We start from the raw sequence: 24157 nt of genomic DNA on the forward strand, positions 1-24157 counted from the left end.
CCACGCGACTCACACATCCACGACAAGGCGCGAACGCATGCATAGAGACGCGCACTAGATGTCATATATGATCACCTTCGATCGCATGGACGGCCGAACTAGTATTCGGCGCGGAGGATCAAAGGCCTTGGTGCTGGACCCAATAATCAACGGATACGGTCTCACCCGCGTCCTCATGGACGGCGGCAGTAGTCTCAACTTAATATACGAGGATACTGTCCGCGGGGTGAGGATAAACCCATCCAGAATTAGCCAAAGCAACACCACCTTTTAAGGGGTGATACCAGGCATTGTAGCCTACGGAAGGGGCTCCGTCGTACTGGAGGTAACATTTGGCCCCCCAGGCAACTCCAGAAGCGAAGAACTACTCTTCACCATTGCACCCTTCCAAAGCGGCTATCATGCACTGCTTGGAAGAACGCCCTTCACCCGCTTCAATGCATTGCCGCACTATGGCTACCTTATACTCAAGATGCCTGGTACCCATGGCGTCATCACCATTAGCGGAATCACAGAGTGCTCTTCACGTGCAGAGGAACACGCGACGGCCCTGGCGGCTGGACTATAAGCGGCCTCCAATATCATAAAACATGACTTGTCATTAAGACCACAGACACGGTTAGATGAGTCCGACAGCCTGGATAAAATTCTACCAGGGCACCATATATGTAATCCCATAGCGGAAACCAGGGGCTATAAATATTTAATACAGCCCCGCACTTGGCTCAACCTTATTGGCAGGCCAACATCTTACAGTTTTTACTATCCATCGCATACTTACGTTGTACTCTCCTATGAGTTTTCCTTTTTCCACAAACAATGTTCGCGCCATACCCTTCCAGGATACGGCACAACGGAGACAAAGGCGCAGACGTGCAACAGGGCCCCGTTCAACAGGTTTCTTTTTAGATTAAGCCACTGTGTAAACCTTTTCTATTGCCTCTTGTTGTTTAAACCATCCCATGGGTTCCATACCCACAGAGGATACTGTAGTTATTGGCATTTTGCCACGACAGATTACCGCACATACCTGGAAATACAGGGTTCATAATGAATGGGCATTCTTGAGACCATCTTTTGTTATAAAGCCTGAACATCTTCGGGAGTGTTCGGCGTCACGAGTTTGGCCTTATATGCATCAGCTCCGAATCATGTCTTTGATCAAATGTTTGGTTTGCCCGGCCCCTGGGTTTGCCGCCTTATGTTCCATTATTATCGGCTATGGCGGCCAAAGGAGAACTACTGCGATTGTGCCCAGGTTATTCCGGATGAGCACCTCGGTAGAGAAAGCCGAAAACTGACTGCCATGATGCAGCGAGAGACTATTCAACCACTCGAAGACTCACCGGAATCTTTTGGATTCCTCCGCATTAAGCAAGGGTCGTTTCCCGGCCATATACACACGCGCCCATATTCGGATGCATGCGAAGGTACCAGGGGGTACATAGTAGCCCCACCTTTATACTCCCATGGCTAAGCAAAAGTGTTACAACTATATAGTCCGGTTGCCTAGTTCAACGTGCGATCACCTCCTTAATGGACCAAGATGTTGGATCAAGTGTGATTAAGCATATTTTTTCGCGAACACCCCCGCATTATATGCGTGGGGGCTGAAGCCAACGACTGCTATCTTTCGGACTACTTATACATATAAAAACGGCCGTACAGGGGACATACTCATACTTCCGGGCAAAAGTATAAATATAGCCTCATAATCAAAATAAACATTGTTTTTACAATGATTCGACTTATCACTCGAACAAAACATTCTTCGAGCATTGCGCCTCTATTAGGCGAGCACCTTCTGTGACCTGCACCAAGTAGTGCTCGGCCGGATATTGGCCTCCCGCCGGATCCTGGGTTGCTATAATGATGGCCTCCATATCAGTCCAATAGGCTTTAACGCGGGCAAGAGCCATTCGCGCACCCTTTATGCACGCTGACCTCCTCATGGCGTTAATCCGAGACACGGACCCAAGGAATTGCTGCACCAAACCAAAGTAACTGTCCGGCTTAGGCCCCTTCGGCCAAAGATGGTCTATTACAGACCGCATTGCAAGACCGGACAACCTATGAAGCTCCGCCACAGCAGCCACCTTCTCATTTAGCGGCAGCGGGCGAGTGGGCACATTGAATTGCGACCAGAAAAGCTTCTCTACTTCCTTATCACCTTGATCCTCAAAGAACTTGGCAGCGTCAGCTGTACTATTCGCCAAGTCCACATATGCGTCTGCAGGACTCCAGCGCCTAGCCAGGGGAGCATACTTCGGATCCAAAAAATTCGTCCGTAGTAAGTAGGAGCCCCCAGCCACGATTTTGTCGGCCTGTTGGAGCTCCTCCCGCATACCCCGGATCTCGGTCCGCATCTCCTTGGCGGCATTAAGTGCCTTGTCTAGCTCGGTCGAACTAGCCTTATTCTCCTTTTCAAGGAGTACATACCGGTCGGTGGCATTTTTTAACTCCCCAGCCATTTCGGCTATCTTTTCCTCGCTTCGGTGATGAGTAGCCTGTTCGGCTCTCAATTCTTCGGCCGCCTTTTGGGCAGCCGCATTGCTAGCCCGAGCTTGTTCCTTGGCCTGAGCAAGTTCCGCCCTTAGGGCCTCCACGGCAGCAGCACCATCTGCGGTACAAACACATTGCATTAATATTATACCACTCTTGCATTTACCTATACAACATAATAAGGGAAGCAGAGCACATACCCTAGGATTCTTCCAGCCGTTTTTTCACCAGCGTGATATCGCCATCAATAGATCCAATCTGCCTCCTTAGTTCGGCAACTTCAACAGACTGGTCGGCTGCCGGATCCTTAGGTACCTGTGCACATGTACGGCACAGCCATTACTATGTGATCCCCCGTTTGCCGCCTATGGAGGGCAACCAGAGTCTCAGGGGATACTATCCATAGGGAGCACACCTAGCACGTGCTTCACAACCAAAAAATAGTGCATTTTTCACTACATACCTCAAAGCCTTTGAGCAGGCTTGTAAATGCCTCATTCAAACCGCTGGTAGCGGATGAAATCTTCGTGAGCACCGTGCTCATTAAAGAGCGGTGCTCCTCCGAGAGCGTGGCTCGCTCTAGAAGGCCTGTCAGTATGTCTGGCCGGACATCGAACTCTGTTGGACCCTTCTCATCGCCCCCCGTGGGAGCCAAACGCTCCGGGCTCAGGGCGACTGACGGGTTCGCTTCCGGCTTCGGCAGATCCGGACTCCTTCGTGATGACACCTCAGTGTCGCCCGCTTCATGAGGCGGTGAGGTGGGTGGGGTCTCACTCTCCATCATCTTTGGAGGAAGATCCCCCGAAGACGAACTCTGTTGAGAGGAGCTACTCGCCGGACTGCAAAAGACGAAGTCCCGGTTATGAATCTCGGAGAAACACCATACCTTTGAATTAACGATTAACTTACAGCTCGGTGGAGGGCTAGCCCATTGGTGGGCACGACGCGGTGAGGGTGCCCGTCGCGGCAGAGCCCCCTGGTGGTGTCTTCTTCCCTTGTTTGGGCATCTCCACTTCCAAGTCTTCGAAGGCGGCCCTCTTCCTCCCGCGCGGGGAGGAGGCTTTAAGCTCCCCTTCCTGACTATCCTCCCTAGGGGAGGTAACGATTCCCCCGGTTTGGATGCGTAGTGTGTGAAGTTCGGCTTCACCGCCCTTTCCTTCGCCTTTCCCTGAGGGGATTTTGCTGAGCACCCGGCCAAGCATCTTGGCCACGGTTGGGCCAGGAGAGCCTTCAGGAAGTGGCACCGGACACCTGGTTCTCTCCGCCTTGGTGAGCCATTCCTGGCCACGGAGGGTTTTTCAGAATAATGGTTATGATAAATATAAACAAAGTGTCCGGCTTTAAGGTTACTTACTTGGGCATCCAGGCGGTTGCAGCTTAGGCCCGCATCCTCGGTGGTGTCCGGACACTTTACTTGTGGTCCAAAGAATAATTTGCACATCCCTTCGAGCTTCAGGCCGAAGAAGTGCTTAATAGTTCGCGGACCCTCCGGATTTAATTCCCACATCCGTAGAGGCCGACGTTTGCACGGCAACATCCGTCGGATTAGCATCACTTGAATTATGCTGACGAGATTTATGTCCCTCTCAATAAGCTCCCGGATGCGATTATGCAGTTCTGGTACATCACCAGCGGGCCCCCAATTCCGTCCTACATCGGTCCATGACGCCAACTGTGACGGAGGGCCCGAGCAGAACTCGGGGGTGGCTACCCACTTTGTGCCTCTGGGAGCTATAACATAAAACCACCTCCGTTGCCATACATCGGATACTTCCAGAAAAGAACCCTCTGGCCATGGGGCATCGGCGTTCCTGCTTATTATGGCACCTCCACACTCCGCATGTCGCCCCTCGATCATCTTCGACTTCACATTGAAGGTCTTGAGCCATAAGCCAAAGTGTGGGTTGACATGGAGAAAAGCCTCGCACATAATAATGAACGACGAGATATGGAGGATAGCGTTTGGAGCCAGATCATGAAAATCCAAGCTGTAGTAGAACATGAGACCCCTCACAAAGGGGTCGAGGGTGAGGCCCAGGCCTCGGAGTAAGTGAGGGACAAACACGACGCTCTCATTGGGCTCCGACGTGGGGATAATTTTCCCTGGAGCAGAAAGCTTGTGCTGGATATCGGCGGTCAGGTATCCGACCTCCCTAAGCTTAGTAATGTCCTCCTCTTGGATCGAGGAGGCCACCCACCGGCCTTTTGCGTCGTATCAGGACATACTCGAGGATCTGGGGTGTTGGAGCTTAGGTTTTGAGTGCTGGAGCTTGAGGTGCAAGAAGGAGCAAGGGGGTGGAAAAGAGGCGTAGGCCTCAGCCCCTTTATAAAGGGGATGAATATCAAGAGTCCTCAGCGTGACTGCTTGAGACTTATCTAAAATACATGGAGTCATACCAACGGTCGCCGTGGGGTCGCACAAGCCCATATTGATGAAAGATCCCGCAATAAGAGGAACACGATCTCAGCTTTGACAGGACGTGCCAATAAAACCGCCTCGCAACGCGAGTCGAGGTGGGGTAGGAAGCACCGGTTTGTGTTGGACCAGGCCACGATGCAAGGGCACGACGTACAAAGATTGCCAGAAGGACGGATTTATGCTATGTTCCCTACAATGGTGTGTGAAGATCATCTTGCAGAACCAGACACTAGTCATCGTAGCAGATCCGAACATGGTCTAACGTGCTTGATAATAACCTTGGAGTATTCGAAACGAGGAACCTGCCTTGCAATGCCGAAGACAAGACTACATGCCGGACTCATCGTCATTGAAGCCTGGTTCAGGGGCTACTGAGGGAGTCCTGGATTAGGGGGTATCCGGACAGCTGGACTATATACATCGTCCGGACTATTGAAGCGTGAAGATACAAGACTCAAGACTTCGGCCCATGTCCGGATGGGACTCTCCTTTGCGTGGAAGACAAGCTTGGCGATCCGGATATTATATTTCCTTCCTTGTAACCGCCTCCATGTAAACCCTAGCCCTCTCCGGTGTCTATATAAACCAGAGAGGATGGTCCTTAGAAGGCCGATCACAATTACAATCATACCATCATAGGCTAGCTTCTAGGGTTTAGCCTCTATGATCTCGTGGTAGATCTAATCTTGTACTACTCATATCATCAATATTAATCAAGCAGGAAGTAGGGTTTTACCTCCATCGAGAGGGCCCGAACCTGGGTAAACATTGTGTCCCTTGCTTCGTGTTACCATGAGCCTAAGACGCACAGATCGGGACCCCCTACCCGAGATCCGCTGGTTTTGACAACGACAACGTCCAAATGGAATAATGGGCCTTTAATGGGTATAAAGTGATACACTGTTCATTACGGTCCAGTTTCACCACGGGCCGTTAATGGGCCAAGAGTTAAAAGGCCTCATTTGGACTAAAAAACATCATGGGCCATACATGGGCCGGAAGTTAAAACGGGCTAGAATCATATTGGATGGCCCAGATGACGCTAGTGGGCCTAATTAGGATAGGTCGTAACGGGCCCTGGGTTAGCGGGATGTAACTGGGCTATATGCGAACAAGCCGTTAACAGGCTTTCCGTGGGCTGGCCCGCCACCTTTTGACCAAGTCAAACGGGCCGGCCTTTTCACAGGAATGGGCCTCTGTTGGGCCGTGCCACGTGTCAACGTATCATAGGCGCCTTCGGTCCAACGAGTGGATGACATCTGTTCCATTGGGGAGTCGACATGTGTTTCCTCCGGCCAATGATGAATTTACACGTGGAAAATCCCCATTGGTCGGGGCTGTTAACGGGTTATCGGATCCAAAACCGGACCCGATAGCTTAACAGTGTTCCGTTACGGTGGATGCCACGTGTAGGTCACCCTTGACGAAAGCACTTCTATGACGCGCGATTTATCATCATGGAAGTGGACACTTCCGTGATGATAATTTTGGTAATGTCATGGAACACTTCTACGACAGCACATGTATGACTATCGTGATTCTGTCATAAAATCATCATGGATGTACATGCATGACAGAAAACGTGACCTACTGTGCAAACACGTATCATCACGGAAGTGTATTTTTTTGTAGTGATGTGACCAATACCCAAAGAGTTTACTAGAGTCAATAATCTAGTTCACATCGCTATGTGATTAACACTCAAAGAGTACTAATGCATGATCATGTTTTGCTTGTGAGAGAGGTTTAGTCAACGGGTCGGCCACATTCAGATTCGTATGTATTTTGCAAATTTATATGTCTACAATGTTGTGAATGGAGCTACTCTAGCTAATTGCTCCCACTTTCAATACATATCCAGATTGAGACTCGGAGTCGTCTGGATCGGTGTAAAAGCATGCATCGACGTAAGTCTTTATGACGAACTCTTTATCACCTCCATAACTGAGAAACATTTCTTTAGTCCTCTAAGGATAATTGGACCATTGTCTAGTGATCTACTCATGGATCACTATTGTACCCCCTTGCCAAACTCATGGGAACGTACACAACAGGTTTTGGTACACAACATGGCATACTTTATAGAACCTATGGCCGAGGCATAGGGAATGACTTTTCATTCTCTCTCTATCTTTTGCTGTGGTCGGGCTTTGAGTTTTACTCAACTTCATACCTTACAACTCAGGCAAGAAATCCTTCTTTGGCTGATCCATTTTGAACTCCTTCAAAATCTTACCAAGGTATGTACTCATTGTAAGTCTTATCAAGCGTCTTGATCTATCTCTATAGATCTTGATGCCCAATATGTAAGCAGCTTCACCGAGGGATTTCATTGAAAAACTCTTACTCAAGTATCCTTTTATGCTATCCAGAAATTCTACATCATTTACAATCAATAATATGTCATCCACATATAATATTAGCAATGCTACAGAACTCCCACTCACTTTCTTGTAAATACAGGATTCATCACAAGTCTGTATAACACCATATGCTTTGATCACCTTATCAATGAGTATATTCCAACTCCGAGATGCTTGCACCAGTCCATAGATTGATCGCTGGAGCTTGCACACCCTGTTGGCACCTTTAGGATCGACAAAACATTCTGGTTGTATCATATACAACTCTTCTTAGAGATATCCATTTAAGGAATGCAGTTTTGACATCCATTTTGCCAGATTTCATAAAATGTGGCAATTGCTAACATGACACGGGCAGACTTAAGCATCGCTAGGTTGAGAAAGTCTCATCATAGTCAACCCATGGAACTTGTCGAAGACCTTTTGCGAAAAGTCGAGCTTTGTAGATAGTAACATCACCATCAGCGTCAGTCTTCTTCTTGAAGATCCATTTATTCTCTATGGATTGCCGATCATCGACAAGTCCACCAAAGTCCACACATTGTTCTCATATATGGATCCTATCTCATATTTCATGGCCACAAGCCATCTGTCGGAATCTAGGTTCAACATAGCTTCTTCATAGCTCGTAGGTTCGCCTTGGTCTAGTAACATGACTTCCAAGATAGGATTACCGTACCACTCTGGTGTGCATCGCCCTGGTTTACCTACGAAATTCAGTAGTATCTTGATCTGAAGTTTCATGATCATCATCTTTAGCTTCCTCTCTAGTTGGTGTAGGCATCACGGGAACAATTTTCTCTGATGTACTACTTTCCAATTCGAGAGAAGGTACATTTACCTCATCAAGTTCTACTTTCCTCCCACTCACTTCTTTCGAGAGAAACTCCTTCTCTAGAAAGAACACATTCTCAGCAACAAAGATCTTGCCTTCGGATCTGTGATGGAAGGTGTACCAAATTCTTTCCTTAGGGTATCCTATGAAGACGCACTTCTCTGATTTGGGTTCATTCTTATCAGGCTGAAGCCTTTTGACATAAGTGTCGCAACCCCAAATTTTAAGAAATGTCAGCTTATGTTTCTTGCTAAACCACAGTTCAGCCGGTATCGTCTCAACGGATTTAGAAGGTGGCCTATTTAACGTGAATGCGGTTGTCTCTAATGCATAACCCCAAAACAATACTGGTAAATCGGTAAGAGACATCATATATCACACCATATCTAATAAACTGCGGTTACGACGTTCGGACAAACCATTACGCTGTGGTGTTCCAGTGGCGTGAGTTGTGAAACAATTCCATATTGTTTTAAATGAAGGCCAAACACGTAACTCAAATATTTGCCTCCACAATAAGATTGTAGAAACTTTATTTTCTTGTTACGATGATTCTCCACCGCGTTGAGAAATTCTTTGAACTTTTCAAATGTTTCGGACTTGTGTTTCATTAAGTGGATATACCCATATCTGCTCAAATCATCTGTGAAGGTCAGAAAATAACGATACCCGCCGCGTGCCTCAAAACTCATCGGACCACATATATTGGTATGTATTATTTCCAGTAAGTCATTGGCTCGCTCCGTTGTTCCGGAGGACGGAGTTTTAGTCATCTTGCCCATGAGGCATGGTTCGCCAGTATCAAATGATTCATAATCAAGTGATTCCAAAAGCCCATCAGCATGGAGTTTCTTCATGCGCTTTACACCAACATGAGTGCCACAAGTATGTTGCACTATCATTATCAACTTTGCATCTTTTGGCATCAATATTATGAATATGTGTAATACTATGATCGAGATCAATAAACCATTAACAATGGGTGTATGACACTTGAAGGTTTTGTTCATATAAACATAATAACAATTATTCTCTATCTTAAATGAATAACTGTATTGTAATAAACACGATCATATCTTGTTCATGCTCAACGCAAACACAAAATAACATTTATTTAGGTTCAACACTAATCCCGAAAGTATACGGAGTGTGCGATGATGATCATATCAATCTTGGAACCACTTCCAACACACATCATCACTTCACCCTCAACTAGTCTCCATTTATTCTTCAACTCCTGTTTCGAGTTCCTAATCTTAGCAACCGAACAGGTATCAAATACCCAGAGATACCTTTCCATCAACCGGAGTGACAAATCCCAGCCTCGATTCGTGCCAACCCAACAGACACTTTCGAAGATACCTGTAGTGCACCTTTATAGCCACCCAGTTACGTTGTGACATTTGGTACACCCAAAGCATTCCTACGGTATCCGGGAGTTGCACAATCTCATGGTCTAAGGAAATGATACTTGACATTAGAAAATCTTTAGCATACGAACTACACGATCTTTGTGCTAGGCTTAGGATTGGGTCTTGTCCATCACATCATTCTCCTAATGATGTGATCCCGTTATCAATGACATCCAATGTCCATGGTCAGGAAACCGTAACCATCTATTGCTCAACGAGCTAGTCATCTAGAGGCTTACTAGGGACTTGGTGTTGTCTATGTACCCACACATGTATCTGAGTTTCGTATCAATACAATTATAGCATGGATAATAAACGATTAAAATGAACAAGGAAATATAATAATAATAAATAATTTATTATTGCCTCTAGGGCATATTTCCAATAGGTGGACGGGTGCTTGGGTATTGCCCTTTCTTGGACAAGAATCCCACTTATGATTAACCCCTATTGCAAGCATCCGCAACTACAAAAGAAGTATTAAGGTATACCTAACCATAGCATGAAACATATGGATCCAAATCAGCCCCTTATGAAGCAACGCATAAACTAGGGTTTAAGCTTCTGTCACTCTAGCAACCCATCATCTACTTATTAGTTCCCAATGCCTTTCTCTAGGCCCAAACAATGGTGAAGTGTCATGTAGTCGACGTTCACATAACACCACTAGAGGAGAGACAACATACATCTCATCAAAATATCAAACGAATACCAAATTCACATGACTACTAATATTAAGACTTCTCCGATGTCCTCGGGAACAAGCGTAACTACTCACAAAGCATATTCATGTTCATAATCAGAGGAGTATTAATATGCATTAAGGATCTGAACATATGATCTTCCACCAAATAAACCAACTAGCATCAACTACAAGGAGTAATCAACACTACTAGCAACCCACAGGTACCAATCTGAGGTTTTGGTACAAAGATTTGATACAAGAGATGAACTAGGATTTGAGAGGAGATGGTGCTGGTGAAGATGTTGATGGAGATTGACCCCGTCCTGATGAGAGGATCATTGGTGATGACGATGGTGATGATTTCCCCCTCCTGGAGGGAAGTTTCCCCGGTAGAACAACTCCGCCGGAGCCCTAGATTGGTTCCGCCAAGGTTCCGCCTCGTGGCGGCGGAGTTTCGTCCCGTAAGCTTGCTTATGATATTTTCCAGGGTAAGAGACTTCATATAGCAGAAGATGGGCACCGGAGGGCTGCCAGGTGGCCCACGAGGCAGGGGCGCGCCTAGAGGGGTAGGGCGCGCCCCCACCCTCATGGGTGGTGGCTGGCCCCCTCAGGTATTTCTTCCGCTGGATATTTTTTATCAATTCCCAAAATGACTTTCGTGGAGTTTGAGGACTTTTGGAGCTGTGCAGAATAGGTCTTCAATATTTGCTCATTTTCCAACCGAGAATCCCAGCTGCCGGCCTTCTTCCTCTTCGTGTAAACCTTGTAAAATAAGAGAGAATAGCCATAAGTATTGTGACATAACATCTAATAACAGCACATAATGCAATAAATATCGATATAAAAGCATGATGCAAAATGGACGTATCACCGCCCACCATTGCTATATAAACTGCTGCGCCGGCCATAGCCGCAGTCATCCGCCTCCATTCCCTTTCTCCTGTCCACACCACTACAACTCACCATGGCTTCCTCGCGCTCCAGCGCTCTTCGGGACGGGCGGACGACGGACCACAAGGAGATGGCAGCCATTGCTGCCGACTAGATGGCCGGCAGGCAGCCGGAGGACGATGATATCCCAATGGAGAACATGGTAGTCGACGATCCGGCGCAAACCCCCTCCTCTGTTCCATCCTCGCCGATGCATTGCACCATGACCATCGGCGAGGCAAGTGCACATTACATGGACACGGTGAGGCAGAAGCGTGTGGAGTAGTTCTTGGAGGCGCAGGCCGACATCGCCTACAACCACCATCTCCTCTAGGAGCACCTGCAGGCGGAGGAGCAGATCGCCACAGAGCGGGCGGAGCAGGAGGCGCTGCTCGACTCGTACAACTCCGCCCGTGAGGGCCGCCTCGAGCGCTGGCGGTACCGCATGCGGGTGGCGGAGGCTATGGCCACCTATAAAGAGGGCAATGAAGCGGGCGAGGCATTGTTTGGCGAGACCGAGGATGAGGCAGAGGACAATGCCGACTCCGACGAGTCCCCGCTCCGCTGGCGTCGACAAGGCCCTGCTCCGCCGAGGCCCTGCAACGCCAACAACAAGGCAGAGGACACCGCCGGCTCCACTGAGGCCCCTCCCCGCCAAAAACGAGGCACACGACATCGCTGGCTCTACTGAGGCCCCACCTTGTCGGCAACAAGGGGGAGCATTTCCCCCGCTCAGTCGAGGCACCGTCCCGCTAGCAACGAGACAAAGGACATCGCCGGCTCCATCGAGGCCCTGCCCCACCGGCACCGAGGCGGAAGCCCTACTCTGCCGAGGCCCCACCCCGCCAACAACGAGGCAGAGGACATCGCCGGCTCAGGCGAGGCCCCACCCTACCGGCAATGAGGGAGAGGATTTCCCCCGCTCTGCCGAGGCACCGCCCCATCGGCAACGAGACAAAGGACATCACTGGCTCCAGATAGAAAATGACAAAGAGTAGAACACGGTAGGTCTTCGTCGCTTGGGTCCAAGTAAGGCCACCGCTGCTACCCTCCGATTGAAGCCAAGCTAGGCGGGTTGACCATTGACGGCGGATTAGCTTCTTGGCAGCAACGTGGAGTCAGAGAGCTATGTTGGAGAAGGATGCTGCTTCTACTTAACTGCTGGTGCAGTTGGTTGACTGACACATGGGCCCAATATGCATCTGGGCCACATGTCAGTTATGCAACTGCACCTGCAGATAAGTCATTGAAGCTCAGTCCGTTGGAGTATAAGCTTCTGTTCGGCTCAGCCAGACATACGTGGGTAGCTTCGGTTATTTAATTATACCTCCAGCGCACCCCTTTTTAGTTGAAGAATGTATGAAATGTAATGAAATCCGGCATGTTTATATGAAATCCGACCGTGTGTGAATGAATTTATTTCGATTAGTTCGAATTCTTGTATCACTGGCATTGGATGAACATGCAAAACAATGCATACTAGCATTATTCCTAGGGTGATCACCTCGTTTGCAGCAGTTTCACATGTACTCCCTCCGGTCCTTTCTAGTCTGCATACAAGTTTTATCTGCAATCAAAGTATCTCTACTTTGACCAATCTAAGAAAAAAGTATGCACTTTCACAATGTGCAGAGTAAAAAGGAACAGAAGGAGTACAAAGAGTTTGAGCAGCTTTTTAGCATTCATGTACATTGCAATCAAACACACAGGCCTGGAAATTCCTAGAGAACATTAAAAACAATCAATGATTGTGCATCTCAGCGATTCACATGTCAGAGCCAATACTTACTTCACAACTAAAGAATAAAGAAAAATCGATTGACGCTGCTGACAGCAAAGGGCATCCCATTTGAAAATATCAAACACATGTCTTCTTGCTAACATCAATGAGCAAAATTTGACAAGGTTGTCCCATTCCAAAATATCAAATGCCTACGATTGTGGAATGGGCAGGGTTTTCCATCAGTTCAGACATTGACATGGGACCTCGTGCTAAATAAACTAGCTGTTCTTTTTGTGCAGTTCCACCAAAATCAACCAAATTCGCGCATAGCTTGTATGATTTGTCCCTTATATGTTGCAACACCTTGATCTTATCGGCACCTCCTTTCTTGTGGTGGAAATGAATGAACATTTTGTGCAGTTCCCATTGAAATCAAGCTGAGCACCCCTGTTTGGACAAATACAAAAAATGGATTAGTATAAAGCAAATTGTACTATGAATTGACAGTTAAAGAGGCACCTACATGGTCCACGTAGAGCACACTTGTAGAAAAATGGAACTCACCGGAAAGAATCCTAGAATAACATTGTACTTGCGCATCACAGCAAGAAAATGGAGATCCGTCAGTCCTTTTGAGTTAAAGTTAGTTTGGTCTTGTGGGGAGTAATGTAACCATCCTTCAACTGCTCCTTCTGATGAGAAGATAGACAGGGCTTCTTCATCCTGGCATAATCGGAACTAGTCACTTCACGTACTCCATATTCTTCTTTAGAGGAGGATGATCCTATTATGCAAAGACAAGAGGACAAATAAATGCTAGCATCCCTGTTTGCTCGAAAAAAGGAAAGGAAATATTTAAAACAACACAGATGAAGCAGTTCTCGAGGACAATACCACTTTCTCATGACAGTATCTAAACAGTAGCACAACACCAATAGAGATGACAAAGCTCAATCATATGGATAAAATCCGTGGGCGAGCACCAACCTTTGTCAGGAGGCTTATTGTGTAGAGCATACAGATGAAGCACTTCTCTGGAACCATCTGTTGCTATCTACTATGGTGGCAATGCTTACTATATACTCCTCGATTAGTTTAATGTTTCCAACATCTTCTTGTGCAGTTCCACTAAAATATATGGTATCCTCAAAGAAGATCCCTGTCTGCACAAGTAGAGATAATAACATATTACATTAAGAGTGGCATCAAATCAGTGGCAAAACAATTGCTCGTTCCAGCCATAGCAATAAATTAAGATGCAACACTAAATCATTACTTGTGTCATCACAGTTCCAATGCTTGATTACAGCATCTGGAGTTGATTTTTGTTTCTCTTCCGCTTGTTCTTCCCCTTCATCACTTGGTTCAATAATAGACAAGCTTCGCCTTCAATTTAAGATTTGGCATGTCAATTAGGGAGCACAAGTATAGCACTAAACAATGATAATTTTTTGATGAAAGTGGCAAAATACAGGCCAACAGTAGTGAAATATCCTTATCTTATCTCAATGGGATATTACGGTGCACATACAGATTGGAAGTCTTCTCTTCATGTGTGCAGTTCACTAAAATCGAGCAACATTACCGTACAAGTAGCACAACATATGAAAGCACACTGCGGAATCATGTGAAAGAAGGCTAGTACTGACCTCTCATGACGTGGAATTCAAACAACTCACAAGAATAAGATCTGAACCAAATTTGCCAACACAGATAGGAAGTAAGATCTCCTCTTGTGCAGTTCCCCTAAGATCAAGCAATCATGCAACATTGTCGGTGTGACATTTTGGTTGAACTGCACAAAACACTCTTAAAACAAAAGTGTTTTGTGCAGTGCAAGAAAAGGTCAAAATGGCAATGAGGTGAAGTAGATAACCCTATTCATATAGAGGTGCAAAGGAAACAACTAGTGGTCAATAATGGTGGATGAAACATAAGCCAACAGCAAGAAGCATCTAACTTATCTAAATGGGAAAGAAAGCAAGATAGTAGCATTTCTCAAGCGGTGGCATTGATTAATATTAAGAGAGAGATTATATTAACAATAAAATTCGTTAAACATGTAATTTGCTTTTAACTGTGGCATTGCATCAATTTTCCAGCGGCATTATTAGAGGGTGTTTGTTTACAGGGACATTTTGGTGTAGGGACTAAAAAACTACGTGTCAGTCCCATCTAAACCAAACAGGAGGGACTTTTAGGGACTAAAAGTGGGCATTTGGGACTATAGAATGAAGACCCCGAGGGAGAGTCTTTTTGGGACTTTTTCCAATAGTTGCCCCTGCCCCGCACCGCACCTTCTCTCTATTAGTTCATTACTAGGGGTAACATGGTCTTTTAGCATGTCATTTAATAACCTCTCGTCCATGTTTAGTCCCTGGAACCAAGCAGGTAGGCACTAGGGAGTTTTTAACCAAACAGGGCCTTAGATTAACAACAGCTAAAGAGTTGCACAGGACAGTGGACGCACCAGCACCATGTGCATCTACTGATGTACTGGGGTGAGGCATAGTCTGTTGCAACAAAGAACAAACAACCAAGGAGCATATTTGTGTTGGTCCCAGTTTTGTTATCTTTAGACACCTTTCCCTATGTGAGTGCAGCAAATCTAGTCCTGCTCAAACTCTACAGCCTTGTCCCCCAAAACAAAAGATCAGTTCGTTACAAATGTGTGTACTGCGTTTGTCATTGTTTTCCCTTTTCGACCAATGTAGGTGCTGGATTGCCATTCTGTACGAGTACTTTCCCCCCTTCCTTTCCTCTTTGAACAACGTCCTAGATTTATGCTATACAACTTTCCCCATTCATTTCCTCTGTGAACCACGTCTTAGATTCATGCGATATAACTTTCCCCACTACTTTCCCCCCTTCCTTTCATTTTTTAACCATTTCCTAGATTCATGCTATACAACTTTCCCCACTACTTTCCCCCATTCCTTTCCTCTTTGAACCATGTCCTAGATTCATGCTATACAACTTTCCCCACTACTTTCCTGTTTGATCCAACACCTAGATTCGAGTGCAGAAGCAGAAAAAGCCCACATGCAGCTAGAGCAATGCATGTGGAATAAGTAAATTATACCTTAAGGTTCTTGGGGTGTGGTTCGGTGGGCGACCGGACATCGTTCGTCCCACACTATGTACGGCAGCGAAGAAGAAGGGGTTGGAGGCCCTCCCATGCCGCCGCTAGGTGAAAGTGAATAGCTGCGCCGGTAGTGGATTCCCTCCCTCGCCAACGGCGACAGCTTTAAGCCTCCTTCCCATCCCGGCGGACGGATCCTGCCGGCTCTTTGACCAGCAGTGATGGGAGAGAGAGAGAGGCAAACGAAGTCTTGTTTAGATCTGGAGAGGCTGAGAGAGTGTGAAGAAAGCAACTACAAGTGCTGAGGCTCCAGCGTGTATATATATACTGGAGAGAGAGTGTGAAGAGTGCAAACCCTATAAGACAAGCACCGAGGCTGCAACTTATACGTGATGAGGTGATTATATGGTCACTACGAGATCGTATAGCTCCGTATCCATCCATTTTGACCAGTCAAAGAATCCACCTAGCACCGCCCCAAATCACTTTCTCTCTCTGTCATGCGGGGTCTACCTGTCATTGGGCGGAAGAAAGAAGTCGAACAAAAACAACATTATGCTCAAGTGTAGTTATCGAACCCGAGACTTCAAGTTTGATGAGCGAACAGGCTAACCAGCTACACAACCCTCCCATTATGTTCAACGAGAGGAAAATAACCTTTTATACATTCCTGCATTCGTGTGACAAAAATGTCGTTTTTTTTGCATGGGAGTCATTGGGATTTAAATCATAATCGTGTCATGTGGCTTTGGTGGTAAGACTATCCACAGTGGGAGTAACATAGGTGGTAACATCACACATCTTTAGGCAAAATAGATGATGTGGCGAGTAATTAATGAGGAAAGAGAGGCATGTCGTAACATATCTAGTTATTGTAGCATCACACATACCAAGACAAAATGAGTCTACAATCTAATATATGAAGTGTTGCATGATACCACACAATGTTACTCCCCACTATAGAGGTAGTAACATGGACTAGTAACATATGCATGTTACTAGTCTAAGTTACTATCCATTGTGACTAGTCTAAGGTGTTTTGGGATTTAAAGCAGTGTTGGTAGTACAGAAATAATGCAGCCTCAGTCACCTTACCTCTCTCCATGTTGTATGTTGGGTCCCACCAGTCAGAGGGTGAAACAAACAAATTAATAAGAAAAATTAAAAGTGCCAGCGGTGTATCTTACCTCACACATCTCGCTACTGCTCGTGAACACTGTCCAATTGATCCCTCTGTTTGCTCACGTACTATTTTAAGTGAATTCTTATTATAACATGCACACAATTTTGGGCACTTGTATTCGACCTTAATCAGTGTGCCACCGTATCTCATACTACTCCCAACGTCTAGGTGTAATAAGTCACGTTAGAAGGTGTAGCGGGAACAGGTGCAAGCAGATTGGAGGAGAAGGAGAAACTTGACCAGTCCTTCCTCCAATCAAAGCCCTGATTTCTGTCTCTAAACGCAAGAATTAATCCAAACAACTAAGAGATGCCATTTTAGCTTCCATGCAGGGCCACATATTAATTCGCATGCAAGCCGGCTTTGATTTCTTGACTGATCAACGCGTTGTTGCGCTCCATGCATTGGGTTTCCGGGGGAGATAACAAGGCAGAGTAAGGAGTGTTTGGTTACATTGGTCATAGTGGTGAGTAACTTGGACTAGTAACATGCATATGTTACTAGTCTATGTTACTACTACACGAAGTTTGCCATTGGAAGCGAGCCGATCTGGCTCGCCTGAGCTAGCAAGGTTTTTCTATCACACCCAAGCTAGCTAGCCCACAAAAGCTAACATATTTTAATAGTACCAAACGCCTAACCTTGCCCGGCTAGGCTATAAGCTGTTCTTGATAAGGATCCAAACGCTCCCTAAGAGCATCTCTAGTGGATCATCTATATGGACGTGTATAGCAAATATACACGATGCGAGCTGAAAAACTGCTCCCAGCGACTCATGTAAAAGGGCGTGTAAACATCCACACCTAGGCCATGACGGTACGAGGCGTGGAACTAAACATGAGCAAGCCACGCTCGTGAGCTCGCGAAAAGGAGACCGCTACTTCATCCCGCGCCCGCCCGGAGGAAGGATCAGAGGAGCTCACCCCCAGGTCGCCGTCGCATTTCTTCTCCGGCCGCCGCTTTGTCCTATATACACGTCCTAATTTACAGGTTCCACTGAAAAACTGGGAGGTGCATAATTTAGCAAGGTGTATATGGATGTGTATATGGAGATATACACGTCCAAATTTACACCATCCACTAGAGATGCTCTAAGTAACAACGCTCGCTAGCAACGAGGCCAGGAGGGTATTGAGATGCGAAGTTAATGGACGACGCCTAAACATTTTGGGAATATCTGATTTCCGTAAGATGACTTAAGACCTTGACGGAGGGAGTACTACTCCTTAGTCCAGGTTTGATGGAATATTCGTCACCTCTTCTTTTCTTGTACGTACTCCATTGGTATCTCACTTCTTGTGGCTTCACACTCACACAATTTTCCTATTCTATGAACCTGTGTGTGGGTGTGCGTGCGTGCGTGTGTGTGTGTGTGTGTGTGTGTTAGAGAGAGCGACAGACCGACCTACTCCTATAGAGAGATGGTGTGTAGTGTACGATTTTAGCCGTGAGAGTTGGTGCATCCTCCCTTTTTCGGGCGTCCGGTCGGGATAGGCGGACAGCTGCCACACCCGCTCCTGACCAGCCTGGCCCACCCAAAGCCCCTCCATCGCTCGCACGCGCTTCCCGCCTGAAACGGTCAGCGCCGCTCCAAAGAATCGGTGCCACATTCATGCTCGGGCAGAGTGGACTCGACCTCTCACTGGCGCCTGTGTTGGAGGGAGAAGCGGATTCAAGAGTGATGGTTGCTTCGTCCATCCAACTTACTGTTGGGTCTATGCGATTTGACAGTTTATTGGTCATTATTACTAAGGTGGTAGGACTGCTGGATGTCCCATGCTTTCGGCGAAAAGAGGTACTACTAGATTACAATTTTCTTCATTCTTACAGCGGAGGAGTGCGAGAGTAGTGAAAACATGCAGGCTCAGTGATTACATGGCCGACCTCACACTATCACACCGTGCGACACCTAACTCTTTACATAGTACTAGTATAGTACGTACAGTAATTTATCAGCGAGATAAATTTGTACAATGCTATGAAGCTTCCAGCTTCTGTTTCATGTATCTTGCATCCAAGGTTGCCCGTTGCAACATTTCATCAAATGCAAAGGAGACTACATCCATGCTATTGCATCTCAATGATTTACAGATCATAGCCAATATGTACTCCCTCCGTTCAAAAATAAGTGTCTCAACTTTACGCGAACTTTAGTACAAAGTTGTACTACTACTAAAGTTGACACTTATTTTGGATAAGCGACAACTAAAGAAAAAAAACGATCCATGCAGTCCCTAGCCCTTGAACCATAAACCCTAACCAGGCTTTAATTTGCTGGCAACGTTGGAGCTTCCCAAGAAATGAAGTTTGCAACCCTTTGACCATCGGATCATTTTGTGCAGTTTCACCAAAATCGAGATGAGCATCCCCGTGGCAAAGAAATTGAAGAAGCGTGATTAGAATAAGATTACTGGAACTAGTTGGTGTGACATAAACTCATCACGAATACAGTACGTAGAAGGCAGCAGAGGTATGTGTGGGGAAAATAAGTAGAGAAATATCCACATGGAGTGATGTGGGCAGCTGGAGCAGTGGTGCAAGCCGGCTGTAAAGGGAGTTGTACCTGAGGGTTGTCGGGACGTAGCTCAACCTTGAGGAGGGCGGCGGGAGGCGCCTACTGCCCATGTTGCGGCAGTGAGCAAGGGACGAAGGCAACCTCACCGGCTTTGTGAGAGAGAACAGTGGGGACCCCTTATCGGGACGTGCGGGCAGTGGGTTTTCGCCGTTGGCGATGGCTACTGCATCTACATTAAGCATCCACCCCTTCCCCCGGTGGACGTGATCCGCCGGGATGTTAGAGATGTGGCCATAGTAGTTTTGTGCGAGAGAGTGTGAAGAGAGCAACCCCAGCAAGCAACCGTGTAGGCTGGCCCGTCCTTACTATGTATATAGTGGAGCGGTTTCCTTTTCTCTCCATATGAACCTATTATATTGCGTACGTGCCACTGAAGAAAAAAACTTTATTTATAAATGATGCAACACCTACTACCCGTTCTCCTATAAACCTTGCGCTTGGCATCTCCAAAATATTAACCTTGCGATTGGCTCTTCGCCTCTTCGGGAAGTCGAGCAATAACAGTACTGCAGTATATATCATTCTGGCTATATGATACCGAATGAATTGTTGCACGTCCACCACGTGGGCGAGGGTCGAGGGGCGAGGGAGAGTGCGTACTATCACGCCTGTTTCAATATGGACTACATACGTAGCAAAATGAGTGAATGTACACTCTAAAATATGTCTATATACATCAGTGTTTGGAGTATGTACTAGTAGTTCATATTGAAATCTACTAAAGGACATATATATTCCAAACAATATGATAATCTCTCTAACTAAGGTAGGGGCGAGTAGTAAATGGAGGGAGTAGTAAAAATGTATCCTCGTCCTGCAAGCCACCGTGCGCGTGGGCGAGGGAGCGGGCGTAAAGGCGTACAATACTACTACTAAGCAAGCTTCACCTCATCCTGCGAGCCACCACGCCCGTGGGTGGGGGATACGACATACTAAGCAAGCTTCTCCTTATTCTGGGAGTTGACGGGACACATCAAAAGTACTCCAGTGTATAGAGCCTTGCCTCTTTGATAGGCCCCACATGGTTTGCCTATTTTTTAACATAACGCGTCAAGTCACAATTTGTTTGTTCACCCGTGGTAGACGATCTTCCCTCCATCAAGTGGACAACCAGTACACGTGTCAAATTACCACGTGGGCTGACTTTTCGTACAAAAATGAGCTCCACCGTGTACCCGCACGGGTGTGGTTGGGAAAGAGACGGGAGTACCTGCGCCGTGCGTGCACCTCTTCTCTTCGTGCACGTCCCCCACCTACGTGGGTGTGTGTGAGAGAGATACAAACATAGACAGATGGCATGTGCGTTCGTGAGTGTTTTTTGTTTGGGGGGGGGGGTTGATTTCGTGAATGTATTTGTGGGAATATGTGTCGATGACATCTCAAACAAAATTTTGCATGCAATGTGTGTGAAATCGAGGCCTATCCATATCATATATAGAGGGCTGGGCGATCCACGAGAAGAGAGGGAGGGGTCATAGATATCGATAGAGTCAAAGAGAGGATCAAGTGGGTTGGTGCGAGATCGATGAAGAGAGCCATCGGAATTGTGTGTGTGTGTGTGCAAGTCAAAGATATAGGGCGTCTGACCTACCGTAACGTCAGAGGGCACTAGTCAAGTTCATGTGTGGCAAGGAGACATGACTAGAGCGCTCAATGTATCGGTGTGTGTGTGTGGGAGGGGGTGGGGGGAGGGGGAGGCATAGGCCTAAGAGGTAGAACGACTCTTATATGTGTTGAGAAGGAGAGACCCAGCTATGTCTTGAGGGAGATCGGTCGACATCCATACATAACTGAAGGACGGGAAATAGGATGGGACAGAGAGAGAGAGAGATAGAGGAGAGAGAGAGGGAGGGAGAGGGGTAGAGTGCTGGATGGGTGATGGAGTTGCTTCTCGAAGGTGGTGGGAGAGGCCTACTAGACAAACTGAGGGTGGAACTGCAATATTATCAATAAGAGTGGGGATGTGTTTCTGTGTGTGCCTGTGCGTGATAGATCTGTTGGGACGCATACATTGATGATGAATGGGAACCATGTGTTTAGTAAGCAAACCTAACTAGATCAGTAGATCAATTGTTGTTTGTCGGAGGAAGGGAGAGACATAACTAATGAGGTAGATCGATCGATGCATGGGAAAAAATGAGTTATAAGGACCTAGCTAGATATATGTATAGCGGGAGATCGGTCGGTGTACATCCATTTGTTAGAGGCAAATAAGGCCCAGCGAGACGGATAGACAGAGAGAATGGAGCTAGGAGGTGGTGCGAGAGGCTGAGCTACTAGCTAGATAGGGGGAGGAGTGTGCGGTTGTGAGATCGATGAAAGGGGGGGCGAGAGTTTACATGTGTGTGGGACCGTATGAGAGACACGAGGCATGGACACATAAAGGAGGATATGGAAGGTGCATGTATATGTTGTAGGCAGACATCACTGGAGAGGTTTATCGATCGGTGTGTGTCGGAAAGGAGTTGGGTAGACTGAGGGAGAACGACCTAAAGAAAAAAAATGAATGTGCGCGATGGATAGAATGCTGAGGGAGGGGAAGGGAGAGGAGGGCATGTGCATGCACGAGAGAAACTTAGTGGTAGCTAAAAAGGTTAGAGGATTGTGTGGGTGTAAGAGACTAACAAAGATCATAATTTGATATGAAAGTGGATTCATATATTTGAATAGGACATCATAGTGTTATAAACATATGCATGCATGAATATAACAGTGATACGCGTGTTGTGGTCTTGCACATGTTATACCATAATGTGATAATGCATGGCGTTTGCAACTCACAGCTAAATGTCGAACAATCTAAACCATACTATACATCGAACTATCTCACATTTTATTTGAATTTGTGATAATGTGTGGCGTTTGCAGCTTACAATTAACTATGAAACAATCTAAACAATACTATATATCGAACATTCTCACATTTTATTTGAATTTGTGGTAATGTGTGGTGTTTGCAACTCACATCTAAATACTTGTAGGCGTAGGGGACGGGGCACCATACATTATGTGATAAACACATTATACATATGAGACATGGTTTAGATTATGAAGATCTAGCTAGATCTTGAAATGTACTGTGATTTGAAATCAACATAAAGTGGATTCAAAAAATCGAGTTCGAGTTCATATAGTACACATGGTTTAGATTGTGAAAACAAACGATGGTTTAACTTGACAATAATGATGATTGTAGATCTTATTAAAATAGAGAAAATAATTCAAATGGTTTGACTTCACAATAATCATTATTGTAGATCTTATTCAAGTAGATAAACAAATTCAAATTTAGTTCATATTGAAGCGGTAGTATATACGTTTGCAATGCACTAAGACGTTCATTTGAGTAGTAGTAGGTTGCATGCATTATACATGTAGCAAAATATTTTAATTGAACATAACATGAATTCAAAGTTATGAATGACATTTGTAGTGCGAATTGATTTGGTATAGTACACGTTAGGCTTGTTCGGAAATTTTAACCCACGCCTTGTTAGCCCGAAATATTTAAGATATATCTTTGTCTCGTTGTGCTCCGAAAACTCCCTCCAACTCAACCCGTGCCTTGCTATTCCAAAATTACAATGCGCGCAAAAACTCCCACCTCCTGTGAAATCACGACACGTGAAATGCCCGTGATACCCCTGAACCAAAAGAACTACCTCAAATCAGTGGGGGTACTTTTGTAACTTACCCCACATTTGGGACAAGCGTGTTCCTAAGCCATGGTTCCCCACTCCCATCCCACCGCCCACCCATTCGTACACCAGTGAAGCCCCACACCCTCCTCCGTCTGCCACCTAGCCGGAGTCTCTTCCCCGACGATGTCGTCCACAACAACACCTCGACGTCCCTCATCCACCGTACTGGATGAGGATCCGTCGTTGATCTCGTCGTCTCGCCAGTTCAACCACCCAGTCCTCCACCTCCAAGGAGCTGCTCCGATGTTCCCCTCGTCTTTCACACCACCTCCATTCCACACCATTGTCTTCACCTGCACCACCGGAAGAGCAGCATCATCACCTTTTCCTCGGATGAAGCTGCGGCCTAATCGGCGCCACCAAAGAGGTTGTACACTAATCACCGCATTTTCTTCTTGATTCGATCTCACGGTGCTGCCGGCGCTCAGTCCCGAGAAGACACATCGCGGCTCCATCCACGGCGGCGTTGCTCCCTCGGCGGCGATGTCCACATCAGTAGGAGCTGCTGCTGCTTTAGCTCTCGCTCGCTCGCGCTGCTGCTCAACTCTTGCTCTTGGTCCCCTGCCTGGTCTGCTCTTGCTCTTGCTCTTGCTCACGCTGCTGCTCTCGCTCTTGCTCTTGCTTGCGATGCTGCTCCAATTTAGCTACACTTCAGTCGATTGAATCAACTTTTGGGTCTGTCGATTTTTAGGGGGTGGGGGGCTCGCTGGAGTTAAGGAAGAACCAGCCACAGCAGGGAGGGGGGCT

The sequence above is a fragment of the Triticum dicoccoides genome, chromosome 5B (assembly GCF_002162155.2).
Source record: "Triticum dicoccoides isolate Atlit2015 ecotype Zavitan chromosome 5B, WEW_v2.0, whole genome shotgun sequence".
Classification (NCBI taxonomy): Eukaryota; Viridiplantae; Streptophyta; class Magnoliopsida; order Poales; family Poaceae; genus Triticum; species Triticum dicoccoides.